At 39.6% G+C, this 19,907-nt stretch overlaps 1 protein-coding gene and 1 pseudogene across 3 annotated transcripts in view; one reads left to right on the forward strand and one right to left on the reverse strand.

The window, feature by feature from the left end:
- The window catches only part of Man1a1 (mannosidase alpha class 1A member 1), a 248,649-nt gene that overhangs the window by 132,748 nt on the left and 95,994 nt on the right, over window positions 1–19,907 (forward strand). The window lies entirely within an intron of this gene.
- Window positions 8,324–8,452, reverse strand: LOC123463661 (annotated as a pseudogene).

Genomic DNA, 19,907 nt, shown 5'->3' on the forward strand with positions numbered 1-19,907 from the left:
TAATAGTCAAGTGGATTTTTCCATGTTAAATTCTCTTTAGGGTACCATAGAGACAAACATTAAATTCCTCTTATTATTTTTCATATCTATGCTATCAGGCATTGAGAGTTTTACAAAACTTTATTATTTTGTACATTTGACATTAGGACTTTGACCTAAAGATTATAAGACAAATGTGTATTATCATTTTTATTTATATATTCTCTGATGTCTTCAGTTTTACTAAAGGAAATTATCTAATCATTTAGCAGCTGATAGGAACACTTGTATTTTCCTGCCAATGTGTATAAATTTTTATTATATACTTCCCACTATCATTTCTGTTTACTACATAGCAATGACAAATCCAAATTCATACAGTAAGCATTGGCAGCATTAAGAGTAAAATTTCTCCTATGTTCTTGCCCAAATTAATACAGTAATTGAACCAAGTTTCCTCCAAAGCTGAATTATCTTAAAATTTTTTTTCATGGGGAAATTCATCTACATTATACTTGTTATCTACATTCATCTACATTATACTTGTTATCTACATTCATCTATATTATACTTGTTATCTACATTCGTCTACATTATAATTGTTAGGCTATACTGTTGATGTCTCCTGTACATATATGCTACTTCCTTTGAGTATTTGTTTCACAGTGAGTCTGAGGGAAGAGGACAGCTGCCATAGGGCTAAGCTATTAAAGGCTGTCACTAGCAAACGTTTTAATAGAAAAGAAGAGAAAATGTTTCCAACCAATTATATTTTCTTAGTTACCTTCCCAAAGTAAGAGAATGTTTGTAAAAGAATGCCTGTAGCAGGGGAGGACACAGGAGGGTACTTTTAGAATAGAAAGGTATTCCCTGTGGACTGGCTTTGAAAGTCACCAAAATTTATGTTAAAGAGGTATTGAGTATGCTAGCTACAATGGCATCCTGCCCTACCTTCTCAATTTTAGAAATAGGAATGATGTTCTTTGACAACTTATATATGTTATCAAAACTGTGAACTTACTGGTATTATCTGTTCTTTTCTACTAACAGATTATTGCCTAAAATACTTGGTTTCTTTACTTTTTCTTTGTCAAAAATAAGTATTTGAGTGGAGTCTATGCTATGATTATGTGTTGTTTTATGTCTTAGGAAAATTTTCTACTTCTTTTCACTTTTATTTTATTCAAGAGGATAGCTGACATGTTCATTCCCTTAGGGGATTCATAGCCTAGTTAATAAAGCAGAAAAAAAATACACACACACACTCACAAACACAGCTGATAGATAGATAGATAGATAGATAGATAGATAGATAGATAGATAGATAGATAGATAGATGGATTATAGAGAGAGAGATATTCAGTCAGAGCCAAAGGACAAAAAAGGTAACTTCTCAACGGGGTGAATTTCAAGTAAGCAATATTTTAAATTGGGGAGCTTTTTATATTTGGAGCCAAACTACCTACCAATAAGAAAAATTGAATTTTAGTATTTATGTGAGTTGAAAGTATACAGAAAACTAAATAATATATTCATATGCTACCATAGGAACTTTGTCCAGAAAAAAAGATTCGTTTTTGTCTTTTCTTCTGCATCTATAATAAATTCTTAACTCAAGAGTTAACATTTTAAGCTGTGGGTTAGTTGAAATTGTGATGTCATAGCATACGGTCAATTGATAGCCTGAGTGTGACAAGCATTAACTTAGGTGTGTGCTTTAGCATTGCAGCTGTGAATGAGATACATGAGTTCTACCTTGTCTATTAAGCGAAAACCACTGCCTCTCCAGCAGATTAGATTTTGGAAGAACTCAATTTCTCTAATATGTACATTTTAATGTGATGTCTGACCTTGTTACTGCTACTAGCAAGAGGCCATATACATGTTTTCCCCTCCTCCAGCTTGTAGCAGAAAAGTCACCTCTATGGTTTGTAATTTAAAACATTTTGTCATTTACCTATTTCTAGTTATAGCTCAGGCTTAGGAGTAGACTTCTATTAGATTTTTGGTTTCATAAACTGTGTTCGTAATTTAAAATAATGTAGTTATATGTTCCCATTATTCCCTTCTATCAGCAGGCATACAGTCTTGGGCATTCCTGATAATTACTTTGTTTGTCTTGATAAACTAGTTGGTTTAGCTATATATATAATATATATATATATATATATTTTTTATCACTAATTTTTTGTGGATTTTTCTGAACTGACACTTGGCTATGTAAAGTAAGTCAGCAATGATGAATAGAACATAGCTGCCTCACTGCTTCTACTTTCTGCTTGGTGAAGCTCTGTTTACTGACTATTCCAATTATTAACTGAAAATGTGCCATGAACTTCATTGCATTCATATTGTTATAATTAAATTACAAGTTCCTCTGCCTAGAGCAGGGCCTTCATTGCAAATCATGCATAGCTGGATGTTTTCTAACAATGAAGATGTGAAGGGTGTGACACATATGTTGGATTTCTTAATGCTTTGGGGCTGGTATAAGATACTTAAAATATTATAGTTGGTTGGATACTTTTAAGAGATGCAAACTAGGAAACATTGTTTAATGGGTTAAATATTTTAAAGATATTTTCATGTGTGGGAAGAGGGGAACTCTTCTTCGCTGTTGGTGGAATGTATATTGCTACATCTACTATGAAAACCAATGTGGAAGTTTCTCCAAAACCTAAAAGTTGAACTGCCATATGATCTAGCTTTTACCACTCTTGGGCATATGCCCAAAGGACTCGCTATCCAGCCACAGAGATCATATTTAATGCTGCTCTATTCACAATAGGGAAATGGAATCAGCCTCAATGTCCATCAGCTAATGAGAGGATAATGAGAGTCTACTATAGAACACAGTGGAATTTTACCTGGCTTTAAAAAAAATTAAGTTCTAAAAGTTGCAGGAAAATGAATGAAATTGAAAAAAATTATACTGAGTGAGGTAACCCAGACCTAGGAGAACAAAATTCATGTTCTCTCTCATATGCTAATTCTAACTTTTAATGTTTTTATATGTGTAAATAAGGCCCTGTGAAAGTGAATGTGGGCTATGAAACTATATGAGACCAGGAGAGGAGAGCAAGAGATGATGATAAGGGGAAAGGTTTCCAAAGGAAACATGTAATAGGAAGGTAGAAAGGAGGATATGATGGGGGAGCACAAAGGGAGAAGAATGGTTAATTAATTAATGAAATTAATTTTTTGCATGCTAATAAAAAAACAACAGGCAGGTGTGGTGGTACATGCCTTTAATTTGAGCACTCAGGAGGCAGAGGTAGGAAAGGTCACTGTGAGTTCAAGGCCACCCTGAGACTATGTAGTGAATTCCAGGTCAACCTGGGTTAGAGTGAGACCCTACTTTGGGGGAAAAAAATACATACACACACACACACACACACACACACACACACACACACACACACACACACATATATATATATAACCTGTATCTCCCTATATTTTTACTTGTAAGTTGACATATAAATTTTTATGTCATTAAATTTTCAAGCAACTTTCTAAAATTACTATATTTTAATAGGAAGCAAAATATAATTGTACAGCTTAACTTTATAGGGATAATATTAAAGTATGAATAAAATTTTCTGAGTATAAGTAGATCCAGCTGATGTAATGGTTTGCTAGTATTCTGAGAGACAAAAATATTGCTTAGTTATCCTAAAAAATGTTTTCTTACAGTGATAAAATCTTGCCCATAAAACCAGAGCTTCATCTCACAGTTTTTTTAATTTATATTTCAAGGATCTACTATGATCTCAGACAAATTCTACCAAACTTCACAATACTGAAAAGCAATGTCAGTTACAAGTTGTTGTTTTTTTTGTTGTTGGTTTTTTTTTTTTTTTTTTTTTTTTTTTTTTTTTTTTTTTTTTCGAGGTAGGGTCTCACTCTGGTCCAGGCTGACCTGGAATTAACTCTGTCATCTCAGGGTGGCCTTGAACTCATGGCAATCCTCCTACCTCTGCCTCCCGAGTGCTGGGATTAAAGGTGTGCGCCACCACGCCCGGCTAGTTTTACAAGTATTTTAAGCTAACCTTTATGAGTTCTTTTTCCTCTAATTAGATATAAACCATACATTCTCCACAGTTCTTAAAGTTAGGCATTGCAGTACTGTTACTGTTACCAGTGAGAGTTGGTTCTGCTGACCACACAACCATGAATATATTGAGAAGAGTAGAGTTAGTGGGAAGTAGGAAATCATGATTTATAATAATAAGCGGACTGATCAGAAAAATGGCAAGAGTCTCCTACTCATGTAAAAGAATTTTAGTATGCAGAAGGTTTTCTATGAATGAAAGTGTGGAGTGAGATGGTGGACAGGAAGACAGAGTGCAGATTTGTGCTTCCCCATGGGAGATGAATTACAAACAGCCTTCAGCTCCTAAGACAGTTCTGTAATTCTTTAGAGGAACCCTTGATTTTCATGGGAATTGAACACAGTTCTGTAGATAATGGGATTATCAAGCTCTTGGCCCATACTTTGACACTGTTTGAAGACCATCAGGTATTTTAAGTTATTAAAAATTAAAGAAATATCACTGATCTTTCCAACAACTATTGTGTTTTTCTCCATATCTCCTTTTTCTGACATAGTTGACTGTAAGCTTGCTTTTAGCTAACTGGTCAAGATGCAGTGATATTGACTCTCGTAGTCAGTGATCTCAGCCATTGAAAGGGAGTTTATCTTTTCTTTTAAACTATAATTTCGGGGCTGAGGAGATGTCTCAGCTGTTGAGGGTACTTGCTTGTAAATCCTACAAGCTCAGTTTAAGTTTCCCAGTACCCCCATGTAGCTAGCTGCATAATATGGCACATACATTTGGAATGATCTTACAAGATTGTTTTTTTTTTTTTAGAAATCTATATGAAAGAAATAATAATATAAAAGAAATATACATTGGACTTGTTCCTAGTTTATGGTTTTATTCTCAGTAGTTGTGGTAACTCCTGCTGATTTTGGGGGGAGAGGTATCTGTAAGATTCATAAATGACCAAGACCACAGAGACCACTCTGAGGCAAAGATGGAAGTTTTTATTCAGGGAAAAACATGAGCTGCCAGAACTGACTCTCAAGAGCGGAGCAGTTGACTTGGGATCACAGACAGTGGACTATATAGAACTCTTCAGTTCGGGGAAGGATCTCCTTTGTTCTTTATATTAGCCATAGAGTATGCGACCAGAAGTGACCAGGTGGGAGATAAGAAGGGCAGGAATCCTAGACCTGGGACATTGTTAGGCAAGGAAGGGATAATGATTGGGTGGTTCCTTGAGTAATGTGGATGATCCACTTCCTTATTTCTCTGTTGTCCTCCTGCTGTCCTCAGTGACTCCATTTTGTCCTGACCTAACATTTCAGCCTTTTGTTAATAATAAGAGATGAAGGTCATTCTGACCATAAGGGTGATGAGTTCTTATGGGGGGTGCTGTATAATGTGGTTGATGGGTGTCTCTTCAGAGCAGGTGAGGAGGAGGCAGTTTCATGGTGGCTAGAGGTGGAAAAGTGGTGAGATCAATAGCACCAGTGTAGCATGTTGTTATGACTGAGCAAAAGAGAGACTTTTCTTATACCATCCATGTATTGAGCTGGCTTCAGGACAGTTGATAGAGGACACCTGTTATAGAGAAGATGAGAAAGATGGGTTCTGTGCACCCTGTGAGAAGATAAAAAGGAGAATAAAGGCACTTGTTACTCTTGTCAAAGTGCCAGGTGTAAAGGGAGAATGAGCATTCAGAGGCGAGAGATAGAGGTCTTGGGGCAAGAGGAGGCAGAGGGGCATTTTGGGATCAGGGGAAGAGTAGGAAGAGAATAAGAGTTTAAGTTTGAGAGTGTCCATTGGAGTGGCAGTGTACTTATCCCTGAAAGAGATAGGGTAAGGGCTAAGGAAGGAGGGGCCTGAGGAATAGCTCTGATCCTGGCTAAAGCAAGTGGGAAGAGCTGGGATCAGGGTAGGTGAAGTTAATCTGAGGCAGGCAGAGGGAGAAGACGTGAATTAATGTTAAGAGTCTGGTATTGTAAGTCAGCATCAGACAGGGGAGCCTATTAGTCTAAATTATAATTTATATTGTAGTTATATTTTTCTCATTGGGTGATTAAGACCATGTAGGCTGCCAGAATTAACTGAATACTTTGGAGGTCAATAATGACTCTTCATCAGCTACCGGGAGGATGGGGGAGTGTTTAGCCAAGTGTATGATCCATTGTTTCTGGTAGCTGAATATTAGGTGAGGAAGTAGAAAGTTAACTTGCTATCTGGCAGTCTTTGTTTCTGGTAGTTGAATATTAGGTGAGGAAGTAGAAATTTAACTTGCTATATGGCGGTTTCTGTTAACATGGCCAAGGTTTGGTTCATAGCTCCCAACATCTCCTCCCTTCTTTTATACAAAAAGAGGGGGAGGCCCGCTTTGCAGAGGTGGGCATTAACCAACTGGGGGAGTAGGGACCCAACTCCTCCCATGGGGATGACTTTCTCCCACAATCTTTGGCCCTTGGTACCTTTTGAGGAGGAGAGGCAGGGCCTATGTGGCTGGAGAGCGAGGCACTGCCTTAGTGATAACAGTTATGGTACCAACCTCCATGCAAGCCAGGTATATCTCTCAGGGAATTCAGAAGCGGTCAGATAGGGACCTTCCCTTGCAGTGTTTTGCCTTGCACCCACGTTGGTGCCAATATCGCACTCACTTTATTGTGAGCTGATATGCATAGGTCTGAATCTTATGCAGCTCCTAAAGGAGGGGTAGTTATTTGACCAAGACAGGTAGACCGCAGCGATAGCAGAGGTGTAAAGGACAGCAGTATAGTAAATAAGTACAAAATGTAAGATCAAGGGAGAGTGACAGCTGCAGGTGGTAGATCTTCGGTGGCAACACCTTGATCTGCCAGCTCCAGTCTGTCATAATGGACCTATAAAGGCTGCATCTTAATGGCTTTAATCTGTTAACATACAAAAGACATGATTTTAATTATAATAACAGATCCGATTGTGAGTAGGAGGATTAAGATAAGTAGAGGTTCTTCCAGCTTTGTCCTGTTATGGAAAAAAGGAGATTCTCTCTGGGAAGTGTTTCTTCCCTGGATATGTGAAATGTCACTGGAGGGTCATCAGCTTGTTTTACAAGTCTCTCTGGTAGCCATCTCGCAGCATTTTCTTTAGTGTCAAACAAGCATACTGATCCTCGGCCCCAAATGAGTACTAGGTCTGGGCCATTCCATTTTAAAGTTAAAGGATCTTTCCACATGGCTTTGGCAAAGGTATTTTTTGTATTTGTGTGACAAAAGCAAACAGCACCTGAATTACCCTGAGTATCAAAGGTTAAAAAAGTTTAGGACAAACAAGACATGATGAAGAATATTTCTTGGAGATCCTTTTATGGGATAGAAATTCCCCATTTTTAACTTTTGGAGGGTAAATGGACCCAGAAGAGGGGCCCCTCCTGCCAGAACACCCTGGTGGGTGTAAAGTCAGTGGCACAAATGACCAGGAGTAGAGGCTTTTTATAAGAGATAAAAGTGACCCTTTGGCTCAGAATTTCAGCCTCCACTATCTTCAGGGACTCTAAAATTTACCACATGTAAACTAAATGCAAAATGCTGACGATCCTCAGGGTGTAAGGGAATTATAAAAAAGTAATCTTTTAGGTCAGTAATAATTTTACAATATCCTAAGCGAATTGCTACTGGAGTGGGGAGGCCTGGTTGTAGGGCTCCCATAGGTACCATGGCCTTATTAATTTTTCTAAGGTCCTGGAGCAATCTCCATTTTAAGGGCATTCCAGAAACACTCCACTGTGGGGGGCCTCTGGCCTCCAACCACCTGTTTAGATAAACCTATCATTTTAAAAGTCGTAAAGTACCATTGTTTGCTTAGCCCATCACAATGGAGATTACCTTATCCTCAGTGCTTTTTGACCCAGCAGGTTTTTCTGTCTTAGATTTTCCTTCTCCTTTCTTATCTGGCAACCAACCAGACAAAATCCAGGGAGAACTAGGATAAAGTCTGAGAGAGCCAAGGACATGTCCTATAGTGTATAGCTCAGACCTCTGTGTGAACATTTACAATAGACTTTATTAGAAACTTGAAGAAAAGAGGCAATGGGCATAAGAGAAGCAGAAGGCAAACTCCCACAGCTGTAAAACTGCCTATCCAGGAACGTAGAGAGTCCCAACCAGGCAACACAGACTTAATTTTAGTAGATAAATCATTAGCAGCCTTAGTAGCATCAAAATCAAGATGACTGTTCTCTATAGCTAGAATTTTTGAATGTAAGTTAACCAAATCTAACAAAATGTTATCATGGTGCCATAATTGAGACAGTTACTTCACTTACAATAGAGTAGAATCTGGTCTTTTCAGAGCTAGGTAAATATTAATATAACCCTTCATAATTTTTTTGAAAGATATTAAACTGATAAGATCAGATACTACACTTGATCTTAGCAAAAAGGCCAAGAAGTGATTAATTATCTTTCTTATAAGGCTATTAAAAAATTACAGCAAATTGATTAATCCTATTACTAAAAAGAAAGGAGTCTTAATACAGTTTTATATCATTAATATTAATAACACACTTGGAAATGATTTTATTAATAGTAAGTAAGGCAAATTGTGTTGTTATCTTGAGGCAGGCTGACTCAGAAGTCAGATCAGTTGCCTCCTCCTCTTAAGTAACAGGACATTACAATCTATTTTTTTTTTAAATATCTAAGAAGTTATAAGTTACCTCCTTAGAGGAAGTTTTGTTGTTTTTAATAATCCTCTATGTAAGGTGAACTTGACCTAGCTAGAACTAATATCTGGCAAATTCACTCCTATAAAAGACATTTAACTTTTCCTTTTTAATATCTATGCTTAGGTCTTTGATTTACTTGAAATCGTTCTCTGGAAGAGAAAGGGGTGTCACCTGCATCCCTCTCATCTCTTTAGTCACAAACAGTCACAAACACGACACGACTAGCAAGCACAATGAGCACACATAAACACATACACACACACACACACACACAAAACGAACAAATCCTCCTGATAAAATAAAAAATTTGCTTAAAGAACTTGAAGCAATCTCAATTCCTTGTGCTTTTAAAATATCTTTTACTATGGCAATTAGCTCTTTTTTACTGTTTGTTAAATCTTTTTTCTTAACCCATGTTCCTTGTGTCTTGAGAGAAGTTTTAAGCCCTTCAACAATTTATGCTTACTTAGGGTATGCCCCATCATAGAATAGGAATAGAGGAAAAAAGGCAAGACCAGAGGGCAATGTTTCCGGTCGGAGAACCGGCACAGGGGATTCCCTAGTGAGCTTGACGTGAGGCTAACCGCAATTTTAAGAACTGGCAGCCACTCTAAGAGCATTTACTGGCTGTTGTGTAACCAGGTTGGTTGGTAGGAAGAGAGGCTAGATAGGAGGTCTTTGCCAGCACCTGAATGGATTGTCAGGATTCGCACAGGGAGCTAGGGGCCTTCAGCCAATGCCAGAGGGTAGCCCTGGCCAAGAGGCTTCAGTTGCCCTGTCACTATATTGCAATTCCACACAATGGCGCCAACCGAAAGTAAAAGGAGGAAAAGAAGTGCAAAAAGAAACCCCACAGTTCTTGTGTCTTGCAAATCTGGCTTAATAGTCTTAAATGGTTTGCCTAGAAGTCTGCATCGCTTGTCTTACCTTAGCGGGTCTGTGGTGACCATGGAGCAGATCTGTATTACAGGTGTATTGCCTGTATGATCTATGTGGATCTTCACTCACCCTTGTGTGGTGGCAATCCAATGGCGAGGACGGCCGTCCACTCGAGTGACGCCCAGGTCACACTTAATACCTTGGGCCCCACGTTCGGGTGCCACTTGCCCCAGCCAGCGGGGAGTTGAACAAGGACTCAAAGAGGAGCTAACCTGGGTAGGAAAAGGCAAACAGACACAAGAAGGAGACCATGCTAGGTGTTTGTTGAGGCCTTGAGATTTTATTTTTTCCACGTAGGTTTGTATAGGCTTGTAGGGAAAAGGGGACGTGGTCAGGGCAAGGAGTTGTAGGGGGACGGGGATGTGGTCAGGCCAAAGTGTTGTAGGGGAAAGGGGACATAGTTAGGGCAAAGATCACAGAGTTACTGGTCAAACCACAATGCTTTTGTTTCTTCATCAGCTACCTGCAGGATGGGGGAGTGTTCAGCCAGGTGTACAATCCCATTGTTTCTGGTAGTTGAGTATTAGGTGAGGAAGTAGAAACTTAACTTGCTATATGGCAGTCTTTGTTTCTGGTAGTTGAATATTAGGTGAGGAAGTAGAAACTTAACTTGCTATAGGGCGGTTTCTGTTAACATGGCCGAGGTTTGGTTCATAGCTCCCAACAGTCACTTATAAGTATAGACAGAACATTTTATTAGCCCTGAAAACAATATTTTATCAATTATTTTATCAAAAACTTTAAGGCATTTGATTTAATCTAGAAATTGTATGCCAGGAAGAAGACAAAACAGTGTAAAAACTTAGCATCTGTGTTTGAAAACAACTTTGGCTAGTCTGTATATCAATGTAAGTACCAGTTAACCCCCCAAACTAGAAATAGAACAGCAAGTTAAGATTATTTTATTTCACTTACACCTCCAGAGACTAAAATCATACCTTGTCATCAGGCAGGGTGTCAGGAGAGGCTGAGGGAGCTGGAGGAGCCAGAGGAGCTGTTGGGATGAGGTAGCCAGAAGGATCTGATGAGAAAATCAGATAGAGCAGAGAGAAGGCTGTGCATGCAGAATGAAAAAATGTTTGGATATAGGGTATTTTGGACTATTTGCCTGTATTGGCAGAAGTTTTTGAAATCAGTAAGAATTTGGAAATCAAAAGTATTGTTTTCATGCTGTTTGGACCCATTTTCTAGCTTATGAATGTGGCCAGGCAGAGTTGTAGAGAAAGATGGATGTTGTCCAAGAGTCATGCAGGCTTTAAGTACTTAAGGAGACAGGAAAAGAGCAAAACAAGGGTGAGAGAACAATCAACTAAAGCTTAATGTGGGATTATACAGAACACCAATATGACCCCCTGGTCCATTAGGGTGAACGGATCCTGTAGGCAGAGGCCATATAGGTCACAACTGACAGCTTTTTAGCCTGTTAGAATGCAAGGAGGGTACCTGTGCTCCCAATGGTGAAGGCTGCTGGCAGTGAAAGAGGGGACCTTAGGAGAGGAAGGAACCAGGGCTCAAGCTGTGTTTACACACAACACCCTGGCCTGTTAGGGTGAATGGGGCCTGCACCTCCCAAGTGGACAGAGACTATACAGGTTGCAACTCTTGGCTTTTTATCCTGTTAGTGGGCAGTGAGGGTGACTGTGCTCCCAATGTTGAAAGCCCGCTGGCTGTGTAAAATGAAAGCACAGGATGAGAGGGAAATGAGGGAGGGAGAAGGGTGTCCAGAGATGTTACAACTGAACCAAAAGTTGCCCCTTTGGGTACGATAGACCAGAAAGCAATAGACCCGAAGTTTTGAGAGTGTGTCTTTCTCAAGACCTGGGGTTGGGGCCTAGCAGCCAATGGGTATAGCCTGGCATGCCGCCATGGCTTCCATGAGGAGGCGTGAAACTTGAAACAGGCCAACCCGAGAGGGACACTTACTTAGAAGGTGGGAGGAGACAGGAAGAACAAACAGTGAGGACAGATCATGGTAGGTGTGAGAGCCTGTATTAGACAGAGATGGTCCAAAACCTTGAGAGGGTAGAATGGCAGCTTGGTGGTCCAGTCAGGGAAAAGGAGGCCTGGCCACGTAAGAGGGCAATCAGAAGCCTTCCTATCCGAGCCAAGGCACCACATGTAAGGTTCAGGAGTGACCAAGATCACGGAGACCACTCTGAGACAAAGATGGAAAGTTTTTGATTTTTCTCAATTTTTATTAACATTTTCCATGATTACAAAAAATATCCCAAGGTAATGCCCTCCCTCCCCCCACTTTCCCCTTTGAAATTCCATTCTCCATCATATCCCCTACCCCCAAAATGGAAGTTTTTTTTAGGGGGAAAACGCTAGCTGACAGGACTGACTCTCAAGAGTGGAGCAGTCATCTTGGGATCACAGACAGTGGACTATATAGAACTCTTCAGTTGGGGGATATCCTTTGTTCTTTACATTAGCCATAGTGTGTGCGACCAAAAGTGGCCAGGTGGGAGATAAGGAAGGCAGGAAATCCAGACCTGGGGCATTATTAGGCAAGGAAGGGATAATGGCTGGTTGGTTCTTTGAGGAATGTGGATGATCCACTTCCTTATGTCTCTGTTGCCCTCCTGCTATCTTTGGTGACTCCATCTTGTCCTGACCTAACACTATCCTCAAATACAAGGTAATGAAATAACTTTAGTCACCAGAGAATGGTCACTAAAGCTGGAATGAACCTAAATAAACTGATGGTAATAACATTTTCTCTTCCACTAGCTTCATTCCTGGTCTATACGTCTAGAGTTCCTAGCCTTGTCCACCCTATTCCAGAGAGCCATGTCCTGTCACTTCCTCACAACTTGTTGTTCTCTCTTCAAAGCATCTTGCACCATTGTGTTGGGCTTCACTACCTTGTCATTCCCATGTACAAAAATAAAATTAATAAAAACTTATGTGCTTTTCTCTCATTAATCATATTTGCATTAGTGTGATTCATATATCCAGCCAAAGAGTTCATGTAAGAACAAAGTTAAAGGGCAGAGGGAGCCGGGAGTGGTGGCACATGCCTTGAATCGCACATTAATTACATATTAACTCCCCCCAAATAGTTTGCTTGTTCTTCTCCCCCACCACCCAACATATCACTGAGAAAAGAAACAAACTTTAAGCCATTCTAGCACAGAGAAAAAGAAAGGGAATTTTAAATTTAGTTTAATTAAGAAGTTCAGTGTAACTGTTTAAAAGCAAATCTGCCTCGATAAAGCTATACTTGTGGCTATAAGACAAAGAGACTTTTATTATAAACAACTAGGAATCTCATCCTGTGTCCAAGGACATTTTAAGGGCCAAAGCTAAGACAAGGATTATCCTCCCTCCAGATGAGGAGGTACAAAACAAAAACTGAGAGCATTTACTCCTCTCACCCATCTTGGATCATTACACCTCTGCCAGGCACTCAATAGCTCAACCAGAGTCAAGGCATTTAGTTATTGGAAATGGACACGAAGGACAGCAGCACTTGGTTCCAATGTACTTGTGTAGTTCTACTTTTGCGGAGAAATAGGAACATAGCATACTGAACAAAGGCTGCTTGGATGTCAGTGTGAAGCAGTAGGAGTTTGAAGAACCTTAGGGTACCTGAACTTTCCTTTCTTCTTACCTATCTGGTCATAATTGAAGTTAACACTCAGGCAAATGGATTTTTAAAGGGTCTTTTATTCTATGAAAGAAGTGTCAGACCCTATGTGCCTCTGAACTCAAGCTGGAGTGGTCTTTACTGCTTTTGCACCCCTGCCTCTCTCCTGCTGAAATTTCCATGTGTGTAGATACCTGCTGTGCTTCTTGGAAGGTGCACCCATTGGGGAGGAAGGGGCAGAAAATTGGTAAGGTAATTGAGTGGTCTGGCTGGTGGTTCACTAGACTGAGAACTTGATGTTTTAAATATTTTGTCAGTATTTCTACAAGATGAATTGTAGCAGATAAGCAATTTAGTGGAAAAATTTACCAGAGGTTAAATGTAAATGGTTTATAGATAGTTTGAGGCACATAGAACTTTGATTTAACGTAGTGGATACTGGATTGTTAAGTCCTGACCACTACCTGCCCCCAGTATCTACCTTTGTTTAGTTTTCTATCAAGACAGCCATAGTCACTTGCATGCCGGGCACTAAGTTGTAATATGCAGAGAAATGCAGACAACTGGCACTTCCCACATTCTTCTTTTTTATTGTGTTCATGTCACACAGTTGCTAGCAAATCATCTTTGGCAATTTCACATGTATGCTCTTGTGTAGAACTTGGAGCATAGACAATTCGGAACACTCATGCGCCTCCTTCACAGGCCAGCAAGGGATAATCTTTTCAAGGACTTGACTTCCCTTGTTTTTGCCTAGCCTGCAGTCAGTTTTCCTGTGAATGATCTCCAGAGTAGACAGATGGTTAGTGTGGGGCAAACCTTACAAATAGCTAGTTTATAAGATATAAAAGTGTATGAGGTAGTTTGAAAAGGTATTTGAAAATCAGTTTGGGTATTATAGCATCATTGTAAATAAAATGCATTGACAAGTTCTCAGTGGATTTTGGAAAGTCAGTAGAAGGTTTCTAGATTGCAACTGGTAGTTTTTAAAGGGATCCGGGTCTCATTGTGCAGTGCCTACACTGTGTCTTTTGCCTCTGCAGTGGTGGGTACAGTTGATCTGTTCTAGAAAATAAGTTGGACAATAATGTATGGCAGTCTCTTATCGATGGAGCAATCTGAAGAATTAATTGTAATTTATGAATCTGGAAATTAAGTTGCTGCTGAGCATTAGAACAAACAGTGCAATGTGGTGATTTTGTAATCATAACAAATTATGTGTTTTTTTGAGTGGAGGGCTTCAAGTGTCCCTCTATCCAGCATTTAGGGCAGACACACCCTGTTCAGGAAGTCTGTATGTGAATGCCCTTTTATCCTGCAAATGTCAATTGGGGTTGCACATCATTAGTTAAATCTCACATTTCCTCCTTGTAATATAGTGCCATAGCTTTTATGGGACATTTGTTTAAAATAGTGATTACTGCTAATTGACCTGAATATGTTGAATAATCTTAAAATGCAACTGAGAGTTTAATGTACCTTGTAAATTGAGAGGCTTCCAATTAAGTCCAATTCTTAAGATAATTGTTTTCAAAACTAATCAAGTAATAGGACATTAGTGTAATGCTCGTATTGACTTAATTGGCAGGAATTAATAAATAGACCAGTGCAATTAATATAATGTCTTTATCAGTGAACAGTCTTTCAAAATTTAAGTATTTATCTATTTTTCCTCCAACACCCCAGAAGTACAATAAAAAATTGGATAAGCCATTTTAAGGTGGGTGTCATTCCTAATAGCAGGGTTTGGGAAGTTGTGCAAGTAGCTTAGTTTTTTCTGTGTTTCTTGTATATTATGATTGCATTTGTTTATTCAGAGTCTTGGAGTCTACTTGATCAGTTCTTAGGACACTTGATCTTACATAGGCTTTAGACACAACATCCCTTCCATAGGTCTAAGGACATTTGATCTCCCATAGGCTTCAGACATAGCAGGTCTTCCATAGGTTCATAGGACACTTGATCTCCCATAGGCTTCAGACACAACAGGCCTTCCATAGGTTCATAGCACACTTGATCTTTCATAGGCTCACAGGACAATTGATCTTCCATAGGCTTTGGACAAAGCTATTGATTTTATTAAGTTTTCTGTGCCCGGTACTGTCTTCTCTCACTCTCTGTTGTCCATTCAATGCCTTTTTATAACAGGGCTGCACTGTGCAAACGGACCTTGGAAAATTAATGAATTACCTACTACATATTTTTAAAAATTCTCACAGTCTCAATTCTTATAATAGAAAAGGCAGCAGAAAGGGCAGCAACATAAGTCAAGCACATCAAACTGTGTGGAGGATGCTGTGTTGAATATAGATTTTTGTTTGTTTGTTTTCTTTGAGGTAGGGTCTTTATTTACCCAGGCTGACCTGGAACTCATGGCAATCCTACCTCTACCTCCTCAGTACTGGGATTAAAGGTATGTACCCCCACACCTGGCTTGAATTTAGATTTTTTTCCATTTTTGTGTATGTATGTTTGTGGTATGCATGCATGTTTGTATTGATGTGAGTGCATATGTGTATATGGGTATGCATGTTTGTGTGTGCTGTCAGGTGTCTTCCTCCTTTGCTTTCTTTGTTTACTGATGCAGGATCTCTAACTTGAACCCAGAGCTCACCAGTTCAGCTAGCCTAGCAAGCCAGCATGGGGATCCAGCCTCTATACCTCCTGAGCTGGGAATGCAGGCAGCTACCAAGCTGACCTCAAATTGCCATGGGCTCTGGGCATCTGAACTTCAGTCCTCAGGCTCTGCAGCAAGTGCTTTGCCCTCTGAGCCACCTGCCCAACCCCTTTTATTTTGTTCTTAGTATGAACACAAACCTTTGTCTAAACCTTAGTTTTCTTATTTGTAGAAGTAGAATAAAAAAGTAAAATCAGTTTTATAGGATGACCATTTATAACAGAACCTAGAAATTTGAGGACTTGAAGGTGGATGGTAGGCTTGGAGACCTTAAAGAAAAAAGATTCCCTCAGGAATATCAGAACCACACATGGTTGTGACCTGCCCAGCAGCTTTTTGGCTCTCCTGGGACTTGTAATGGAGCCACCACCACCACCACCACCACCATCACCACTCATGTGTGAATCAGCCTTTAGCAAGTGTAGCAGACAGCTTCAGGTTTGTTGTGATGAACTTTCAGACCAGGCACAGTTATAGATGAAGGGACCGTTTATTGAAGTTTACAGATGCAGGGGAAGTTCCATAATGGCAGAAGAAGCTGGCCTGCTTTTAACAGTACCAAGCAGAGAGAGAGAAGCACAAACCAAAAGCCAGAAACCACACAGCACAGTACACTTTGTATATCTTTAGATTGAAATCTCAAACCCAACACCATACCTTAAGATCTGCCCCAGGAAACCACCTCCAGCCAGATGGCTGCAGATATAAACTACAAAGTAATGAGACATCTATTTAAACTACCACATTTCTCCCCTGGCCCCCAATGGATTCATAATTATCACACACTGTAAACTATACTTAGTTTAATTTCAAAGGTCCCCACAGTCTTGACCAATTTAAGGTAGTAAGTCCTGTAAAATCAAATAATTTAAATAATTTCAACATACAAAGGCACCGAGTAAACATTTTCAACTGGTATAATGCATAGTAAGGAGAGACTAAAACAGTGGAAACTCAGCCACCATCAAGCAGTCACCAAACTTCTGCAGTTCAAGTTCAGTATAACCAGAGACTTCCAGTCTCCACATTTTCCAGTTCCACTCTCCATTTGGGCAGATTAGCCAGGGAACACTTTCATCCTAGACCAACAGTGTATTTTATGGTAGCTCTTGTATGGTCCTGGTGTATCCAAAACATTTTCAGGTCTTTATGCAAACCATAGTCCTTCTTCCAAAAGCTCTTTCAGCCTATCAGACCATCAGGCCCTGCCTCATGCCTCATCTATGCAGCAGTTCCTGGAACTGTGTGCAATTCATGACCATTCCTCACATTTTGTATGCTTTTGAAACCAATACCAGGTGTGTAGGACACAGCAATATTGTTAATTTAGGGTTTAAATAAATCATAACCTTGAAAAGCAGGTTCCTTTTCTAGTCAACTCTTTCAAAAGAGTTTGCATTTCTATGATAGTCTTTCCTCAGGCATCTTTTCCTTTTTTTGGTATTTTTGGTTTTTTGAGGTAGGCTCTCACTTTAGCTCAGGCTGACCTGGAATTCTCTATGTAGTCGCAGGGTGGTCTCAAACTCACAATGATCCTCCAACCTCTGCCTCCCTTTTGCTGGGATTAAAGCCATGTACCACCACACCCGGCTCCATTGTTTTAATGTAAAGGAGTAAGCCATCTTCTTTAAGATTGCTAATGTGTTTGACAATAGCAGGTTCAGCAACCCAAGACCAGTCTCAGTGCCTATAATTTTAACTTGCTACAGGTTTTCCAGCTTAAAATCTTAAAACTCTCAGTCCAATATCTTTAGCCAAGTATATAAGTCCCTTATAAATTTAACCTTGGTTAAACTCTCTGGGCCTGGGCAGCACAATGCAGTCAGCTGTTATGCCAGTAGCCCAGTTCCAACAAAGTTCTCTACATTATTTCCTTCCCATTAGAAAGTTCATAAACCAAGTGTCAAAGTTCAATACTGTCTGCACTTAGCATTTTCAAATGCTCATCAGAATAGTCCATAAAATTGGCTTATCACTCCAGAAGGCATCTTCAGTTGTAAGCACCAAGTCCTTGTCCATTCCTTTAAAGCAAAGTTTCCAAAAAATTAACATACACATAGTCAGGTACATCTCACCTCACTCCTGGTACCAACTTCTGTAGCAGACAGCTTCAGGTTTGCTGAGATGAACTTCTGGACCAGGCACAGTTATGGATGAAGGGATATTTATTGAAGCTTATAGATCCAGGGGAAGTTCCTTAATGGCAGAAGAAGCTAGCTTGCTTTTCACAGGACCAAGCAGAGAGAGAGAGAAGCAAGCAAAAGCCAGAAACAACACAGCACAGCACAGTTTGTATATCTTTAGATTCAAATCTCAAACCCACCACCACACCTTAAGATCCACCCCTGAAACCACCTTCAGCCAGGTGGCTGCAGATGTAAACTACAAAGTAATAAAACAATGTATATATTGGAGGTCATCTATTTAAACTACCATAGCAAGGAAGAATAGATTTTCATTTAAATATTGGGTATCATATATACACACATTTGTCATTCTAACTGTTCCTCATGCATTCAATGTGTAACGCACAAGGAAAAATTATGGTATCCAAGGCATGATTGTCCTCATCTGGGACAACAAAGGGATCTGAACAATGAACCCATCCAACAGAAGGACTATTGGAAATTATTGAAATACCCAAAATTAAATTGGAATAAAGACTAATGTGATAGCAATTTCCTTAATTATGAGGTATTAAATTGTGGTTCTTAAATTTATTAGAAAAAAAAGAATATTAACACTGTATTAGGTAAAGTACTTACAGATTTTTTTTTTGCATGTCAATTGCTACAGCTAGTTGGAGGATAACATAGGAGTTTGGCATTCCAAAAATATATCAAAACTATCAACAGTAAAATATTTTATGCACTCATCCAAAAATATGTTTTCATATTTACAAATTATATATATATATGCACTTGAGTATGTCAAAGTCATTTTAAAACTGTAAGAAGGCAATCTATAGATGAAGAAATAAGATATTTACAAATTATCCTAAGTAGAAAATAGCAAAAACAAGGTAAGATGTAGAACATGTAAGATAGGAAACTTTTAGAGAGAGCATCCTTTGAAATTCCAGTTGTGACACTGGCTCATAGGTTTTCTCCTGTGTTGCTAATTTCAAAACTGTTGTGGTGGTTTGTTTCAGGTGTCCCCCATAAATTTAGGTGTTCTGGATGCTAGGTTCCCAGCTGGTGGGGATTTGGTAATTAACGCCTCCTGGAGACAGTGTACTGTTGGGGACAGGCTTATGGTTGTTATAGCCAGTGTCCCCTTGCCAGTGTTTGGCACACTCTGTCGCTGTTGTCCTCTGTATGTTGGCCAGGGGTTGATATTCACCCTCTGCTCATACCATCATTTTCCCTGCCATCATGGAGCTTGCCCCTTAATTCTGTAAGCCAAAGCAAACCTCTTTCTCCCACACGCTGCTCTTGGTTGGGTAATTTTCTACCAGCAATGCACACCTGACTGCAACAGTAAAGTGGTATCAGAAGTGGGGTTGCTGCTAGACAACTGACTGTGGGGTTTTGACCTTTTAAAGCTGATTTTCAAGCAGAATATAGAAGAATTTGAAACCTTGCCCTAAGAAATGCCTCGTAGTGATGTAAGTACAGCTTGATGGACTATTATGGTCAGAGTTGGAAGACCTGAATGCAGTCAGAACTGTGGACTGTGAGGTTTGGCTTATGAGGGTGAGAAAGAGCTTTGCCTGCACTGGGCTAGCAGTTTTTGTTGGAAGTTTGCTGTTATTCCTGTGTTCTGAGAAGTTGTGCAGGGTTGCTTTGCATAGAAATGAACTGGTGTGAGCAGAGGGATATAGCACAAAAAAACAAAACAAAAAAATCTTTGGGTGAACTGCTGCCCATTCAGCTGCAATTGAGAGATTACAACCTTTGAGATTGGGCCAGCACTGGCACATCAGGAAGAATATAGACTCTTTGGGAGGGGCCTGAGTGCTCAAGGAGTGCCCTG

Source organism: Jaculus jaculus, chromosome 9 (assembly GCF_020740685.1).
Source record: "Jaculus jaculus isolate mJacJac1 chromosome 9, mJacJac1.mat.Y.cur, whole genome shotgun sequence".
Classification (NCBI taxonomy): Eukaryota; Metazoa; Chordata; class Mammalia; order Rodentia; family Dipodidae; genus Jaculus; species Jaculus jaculus.